This window comes from Vombatus ursinus, unplaced genomic scaffold (genome assembly GCF_900497805.2).
Source record: "Vombatus ursinus unplaced genomic scaffold, bare-nosed wombat genome assembly UNPS02013661.1, whole genome shotgun sequence".
Lineage (NCBI taxonomy): Eukaryota > Metazoa > Chordata > Mammalia > Diprotodontia > Vombatidae > Vombatus > Vombatus ursinus.
In genome coordinates, this window is record NW_020953439.1 from 11,100 (window position 1) to 18,196 (window position 7,097).

The 7,097-nt window shown below is 32.4% G+C and overlaps 1 pseudogene; it reads right to left on the bottom strand.

The window, feature by feature from the left end:
- Positions 1–5,015: 5,015 nt before the first annotated feature.
- On the bottom strand, positions 5,016–5,690 carry LOC114040574 (annotated as a pseudogene).
- Positions 5,691–7,097: the final 1,407 nt, after the last annotated feature.

The following is a 7,097-nucleotide window of genomic DNA, read 5'->3' on the forward strand; positions in this document are numbered from 1 at the left end:
TTTTGTTAGCTTGTTATACTGTTTTTTTTTGTTTTCTATTTTTTTCTAACCCATTTACATTATCCCCGTCTAATTTACTATAAAGATATTTGTTTTTAGGAATGTAGGCAGTATTTGTTTTTCTGATATGTCTTTCACTGAATCCCCTAGTTCTCTCCCCCAACCCAAGCTACAGATAAACAGGTACAATGAATTCACCTTTTCATAGAAATAAAAGACCAGATCCATCTTCTCTTAAGCAGAACCCAATTATGATCCAGAAGGAATATAACAAACTAGATAGGGATGTGGAAGATAGCCCAGTGACCAGATCTTGTGAAACAGAATTTTGAGTAGAACTGATATAGCCGCAATTTCCTTAGGGCAATACTTCTCAAAGGAATGGCTCTGCAGTGGGTTTGGGAACAAGTTTTTTTAATATATTCAATTCAATTTAACACACACTTATTAAACACAAATATGAAAATGTCTGTGAATAACCTGAAACAATATTTAAAATTCTTGCTTTTCTAACTATTACAGAATTGATAATTTTGATTTGGAAGTATTCTTGCAGTGAAGGAATATGCTCTGTAGAGCATAAGTAACTAATCCCTAACTCCATGACTTCTCTTATACATTTAAGCATATTCTGGTGTATAAACTTGCACATACACCTTCATCAACATACAGAATCTCATATGTAATTCTTCCTTAAACATGAGAAGAATCTGTCCATGTGTAAAATGAATATTCATACTTCTTTGCCTCTGTCAAATATTATAGGATAGGTATTGCCTTTAATATTATATGTTTTTCTCAAGATTTTAACAGATGTCTTCATACATCCAAATGTCAAACCTCAGCTAGCTATGAAGATATGACAAAGCTTTTAACTTGCTGAAACATGAGAAACAATATTTATTTATCCTACAGTCAGGTCATTGCATCTATAGGAATTTTAATGCTTCTGATCTAACAGGTGACTACTGAACTTTGTCCCTAAAAATGTCAAAATATCTGCTTCTTAGAATATTCTACAGTAACAGCAGTTTTGAAAATCATTTTGTATTGAGGGAATTCTGGATCCAGAATAAATGTCTTATCCCATAATCACCAACTTCATAATAACAGGAAAACAGTTCACAATTACTATAATTTAACATTTAACTCACATTCAAATTAAAGACAAAAAAACCCCAGTAAGAAGCTGCTTACATCGTATGTTTCTTAAGCTCCTATTTTTTAAAAATGTACAAACAACATTGTTATTCTGCACACAGAAAAGCACTTTCCCAAATGTCATATTAAACTCATTACTGTGAGAATGACAAGGCTCTCTAATGTGATTGTTCTTTCTTTATAATAAAGGCAAAAATTACCAGTGCCTCTGAGCTTAAAATGAGGTGTGATTGGAGTTAGATGAATTGCTGCTGATGAATATGTATTTGAAATCACTATGTGTACAAATGTATGTGTGTGTACATTTCTTGTCCATTGTTAGCTTGTACTTAATGACCCAAATTCTACCCTTGAATGAGCATATATAACTCCCCCTGATTTCAATAAAAATGGAGCAGTAACATTTTCAAGTGGATGTTCTTTTACTATCAAAATCAATTGAGAAATGTATAGGCTCTAGCTTTTTTACTTCTTGTATTAGATGTTCATCACTCCACATTATTTTCTCTCTATTTGCTGGGGTTCATAATTTCCTTGTTCTTAACTTTGGCATATTTTGGTCTTCTTTGTGTTCACTGAGTTGGTTTGTAAACAACTCACCTAAACAATGCAATTGGAAGCATAGGAAATACACAGGTAGCTAGGTGGCACAGTGGATAGAGCACCAGCCCTGGAGTTGGGAAGACCTGATTTCAAATCCAGCCTCAGACACAAAATACTTCTAGCTATGTGACTCTGGGCAAGTCACTTAGCCCAAATTGCCTCACTAAAACACAAAAAACCCCAAAACATAGCAAATCCAGAAGAAGTAGAATACCATCACTTAAAGCTTGAAATTCATTTCAATGTGTCATCTGGAAATAGATTTTTTAAACCATCTATTATCAGAAATTTTAACCATTTACATGTGATTTAATGCTGTTTTTTTTCTTATCAAATAACATACAACTAATTTTACATAAATTACATGCATTCAGATTCAGATAACGGAAAAAGATGATCAGGGAAACAAAATGAAACTGTAGTTTAAAGGAGAGAGTACTTTTCTACAAGATATGAAGGTATTGATAAAAAATAATACATTTTGTGTTAATGCAAGCTATTTATGAACATATTTTGACTAATAATTATATGTTGATACAATTATTTATATTATATATAACAGTAATTCCTATCTGTACATATATAGATTTACGATATAGATAGAAGCATTATACATAATGTGTTTAATATAAATAGAATCACAGAAATGTATATTAGCTACAAATAAATTAGGCATATATGGAAAAAATGCTAGTAAATGCTCCCAAAATGCTAATAATTAATTTGTCTTAGCTAAAACGGAAACAGTATCTTTTAAAAATATATTTAATTTTCCCCAATTACATGTTGAAATAATTTTTAACATTTTTTTCAAGTTTTGAGTTCCAAATTCTTCCCTTCTCCATAGATCTGAAACATAAATTATTCATTGCTCTTTTAATTTGCTTATGTTATCACCCCTCATGTTCAATTAATGAACTCATTTTGACCTTATCTTGGTGTATGGTGTGATGTATTGGTCTATACCTAGTTTCTGCCATACTGTTTTCTAGTTTTCCCAGCAGTTTTTGTTAAATGGGTTTTGGATCCAAAAGTTTGGATATTTGGGTTTAGCATATACTAAATAACAATGGTCATTTACTATAATGTAATTTGTACCTAATCTATTCCATTAATCCACCACTCCATTTCTTAGCCAGTACCCAGATTGTTTTCATAATTAATTCCTTTATAATATAATTTGAAATCTGGTATGGCTAGACCATTATCCTTCACATTTTTTTTATTGATTCCCTTGATAAGCTTGATCTTTTGTTCTTCTAGGTGAATTTTCTTTTCATTTTTTCTACCTCTATTAAATAATTTTTGATAGTTTGGTTGGTATGACACTGAATAAATAGATTAATCTAGGTAGAATTGTCATTTTTGTAATATTTACTTGCCCTACCCATGAGCAATTAATATTTTCCCAATTGTTTAGATTTGACTTTATTTATGTGAGAAGTGTTTTATAGTTGTGTTCATATAGTTACTGGTTTTGTTTTAGCAGGTATATTCCCAAGTATCTTACATTGTCTAGAATTATTTTAAATCAAATTTCTATTTCTATCTCTTGCTGCTGGACTTTGCTGGTAATATATAGAAGTGTTAATGATTTATGTGGGTTTATTTTGTATCCTGAAACTTTGCTAAAGGTGTTAATAATTCCATCATTGATTCTCTAGGATTCTCTAAGTATATCATATCATTTGCAAAGAGTGATAGTTTTTCCCCCTCATTTCCTATTCCAATTCCTTTAATTTCTTTTTCTTCCTTTATTGCTTTAGGTAACATTTCTAGTACAATATTGAATGATAGTGGTGATAATGGACATTCTTGCTTCACTCCTGATTGTACTGGGAAGGCTTTTAGCTTATCCCCATTATAGGTAATGCTTGCTGATGGTTTTAGATAAATATGTATATGTATGTGTATATATGTGTGTGTGTGTGTGTGTGTGTTGTTTTATATATATATATAATATATATAATATATATTTCATGTGCAGTATTTATTTTATCCTTAACATTGCAATGTTTGGAAAGCTTGAATCAGAAACAAAAAAGAAATCCATTCTATATATCAACACCTTTTCCTTCCTAGTGGAATTTAATATTAAGCATACAAAAAAAAGGGACAAACTTGTAGCAGTGCACTACAGCATATCCCAAAAGGTTAAAACAAGTTAAATGTCCACGCATGTAGGTGAAACCTTCATGAAGGTCAAATGAAATAATCCAGAGCTAAAACTGAATCATTCAAGTCTTTGATATAGTCACTAAACAACCTATAGACAAGAGTTATATATAATATACAAGAAAAATGTCAATTATTTACAGATGTGGAATTCCCTAGGAAATGTGCCCAGATGCATTAACCCTTGTATTTTGCACAATTCTGCAGATATGCATAATTGTTTCATTAAAGTGGATCACTACTTTTATAATCAGTATATACAGTGTATTCTCTACCCATGCAGCGATGTCTCTATAGTAAGATACAGGAAGAATAAGAGCCTAGTCATTCTTCCCAAAGACTTGCTACATCTTCAGGAGGACCTGTGGCTTTATTTTTAGCTATTCTATATAAATTACTATTTTCTTAGACTGCTAAAAGAGGGAGGAAGCAATACATACAAAAAAGGTCTCTCTTTATCTTAAATTAAGGAATGATAACTCCTCCAAGTTATCTGCACTAGAAGGTACAGTCTGTCCTGCTTAATCACTGAGTAGTACAGGTTTGCATCATCATAACCTTCGCAAGAGTTCTGTGTTTCAGAATTGTTTTCAAATGCCTCCCTGGTATTTAAGTCCTTTTCACTGATCTGTCAGATTTGCCTTCACAAAGGAAAACAAATGTTATCACTCACTTAAAAATGCCTAATCACTGTTTTTCAGTAAAGACTAAACTATATTTTTTAATATACAAAAATCCCATTTCTGCCTTCTACAGCACCCTCAATGTTCATTCATTAAGAAGGGATTAAAGAAAAGCAACTCAAAGAGCATTTTACAGCAATATTCAGCTTTCCTATCAAATACATAGCATCCTACATATTATATTATGTACAGTCTTTCTAGTAAAACAGACACTGGTTTCTGAGCTCCTTGAAGTGGAGAAAAAAAAATGAAAACAAATAAACAAAACCCACTTAAAACTATTCTAGAAATTGTCTTTTGGCAGGTTAGCAATTGTCCAAGTGAAATAAAGCAGATCATTTTGTTGCCTTTCCTATAATAATTCTCAGTCCCCCTTCTTGAGAAATGTTAGGGTCACCAATCCTCCTGATTGGAGACAGGCAGAGATTCTGGTCCCTGCTCCTTTGGTTTTTCTGTAGCTGTTTTCTTATTTCCACAATAGGGCTTGAATAGATGTGTCTCTATTAGAACTTCTCCAAAACACATTTTGTAAATAATCCCACAGCATAATTTCTGTCTTTTCCAGGATGTGAAGTCTAAAAAGGAAAAGACTGGTGTTCTGTTAGGCCCAGAGCCAATCTCCATATTAGCCATCATCAGACTGATGACTGTAAGAAGAGGATTGAGCTGGGGAGGCACTTGAGGTGGTCCTATGAGCACCAGAATTGTGGCGTTTGAATTCCTTTTGCAGTTTGTTGATCTGGTTGCTCTTTATTCTACTTCCAGAAAGAGTTTTCACTTTCTTTGGCTTATGTAGTCTTTAGACTGGGTCCAGTCCTTGCATCTACCACATGATTCTAGTTTTTTTTTTTTTTTTGATTCTGCTGGTATCTTTTTGCATCTTTTCACCAGAAGCACATGGGCAATATAGATGTCTCCTGAATAAGTCTCATGCAACCCAAAGCAACTCTGGAAATCGTTTTCATAGTGCTTACTGTCAGTAAAACAAGAACTGGAGGACTTGGTTCTGCAAATATGGCAACCCTCTGTACTTCTGCACATCTTTAGTTTGTGGAAACCAAACATTTTGTCTTCTTGGCAGTAGCCTTCCTAGCACAACTCTCTACACTCAACAATGCGTGTGAGGTGCGGTGTGCCCTACAAGTCAACCAGGCCCATGTCTTCTTTAGCTTGTTCCTCCTGATCTGGAAAAATTTTCTACTACAATTCAGCAGTTGTTACCTCAGGCCAGGAAAGTATAGAGTTCCATTTCCCTTTGCATATGTGCTGTTCCCACAACAAAATTCTCTTGAATCAGACTCATTTGCATGTGCACACACAAAAGTGATCCAGGTGGAAGCCCTGAATGCCCAAGCGGTCCCCACAGCTGGGTAATTACTTATCATTTTAAAGTAAGCTACATTTATTCCTATGCACTCAGTTTTTAGTAGAGTGATGCATTTTGTCAAAAAGCTTTTTCTGCATCAATTGAGATAGTCTGTTGGTTTTGTTATTGATATGGTCAGTTACGACAGATAGTTTTATTAGTATTGAACCAGCCCTCCATTCCTGGTATAAATCCCACATGGTCATAGTGCATGATCCTTGTGATATATTACTGTAATTTCTTTGCTAGTATTTTATTTAAATTTTTTTTGCACCAATATTCATTACAGAAATTGTTCTATAATTTTCTTTCTCTGTTTTGGGTCTCCCTTGTTTAGATATCAGCAAAATATTTATGTCATAAAAGAAATTTGGTAGGACTCCACCTATTTCTTCCAAATAGTTTATTGGGACTATTGGGACTAATTGTTGTTTAAATGTTTGGTAGATCGTGCTTATGAACCCATCTGATCCTGGAGATGTTTTTTCTTAGGAAGTTAATTTATGTCTTGTTCAATTTCTTTTTCTGAGATTGTGTTGTTTAAGTAATTTATTTTGTCTTCTGTTAATCTGGGTAATTTATATTTTTTCATAGATATTCATCCATTTCATTTAGATCATCACATTTATTGGCATATAATTGGGCAAAATAGTGCCTAATAATTGTCTTTATTTCCTCTTCATTGATTGTGAATTTACCCTTTTCATTTTTGATACTAAATTTAGTTTTCTTCTGCCTTTTTTATCAAATTAACCAAAAATTTATCTTTTTTATTGTTTTTTTCATAAAAATCATCTTCTAGTTTTATTTGTTAGTCAATGGTTTTCTTACTTTCAATTTTATTAATTTTTTCTTTGAGTTTCAGGATTTCCAATTTAGTTATTAATTGGGGATTTTTAATTTGTTCTTTTTCTAGTTTTTTTTAATGATATGCCCAATTCATTGATCTGCTCTTTCTCTATTTTGTTCATGTAAGCATTAGAGATTTACATTTCTTCCTAAGTACCACTTTGGCTTCATCTCACAAATTTTGGCATGTTGTCTCATTTTTGTCATTTTTAAATGAAATTATCAATTTTTCCCATAATTTGCTATTTGACACTTATTTT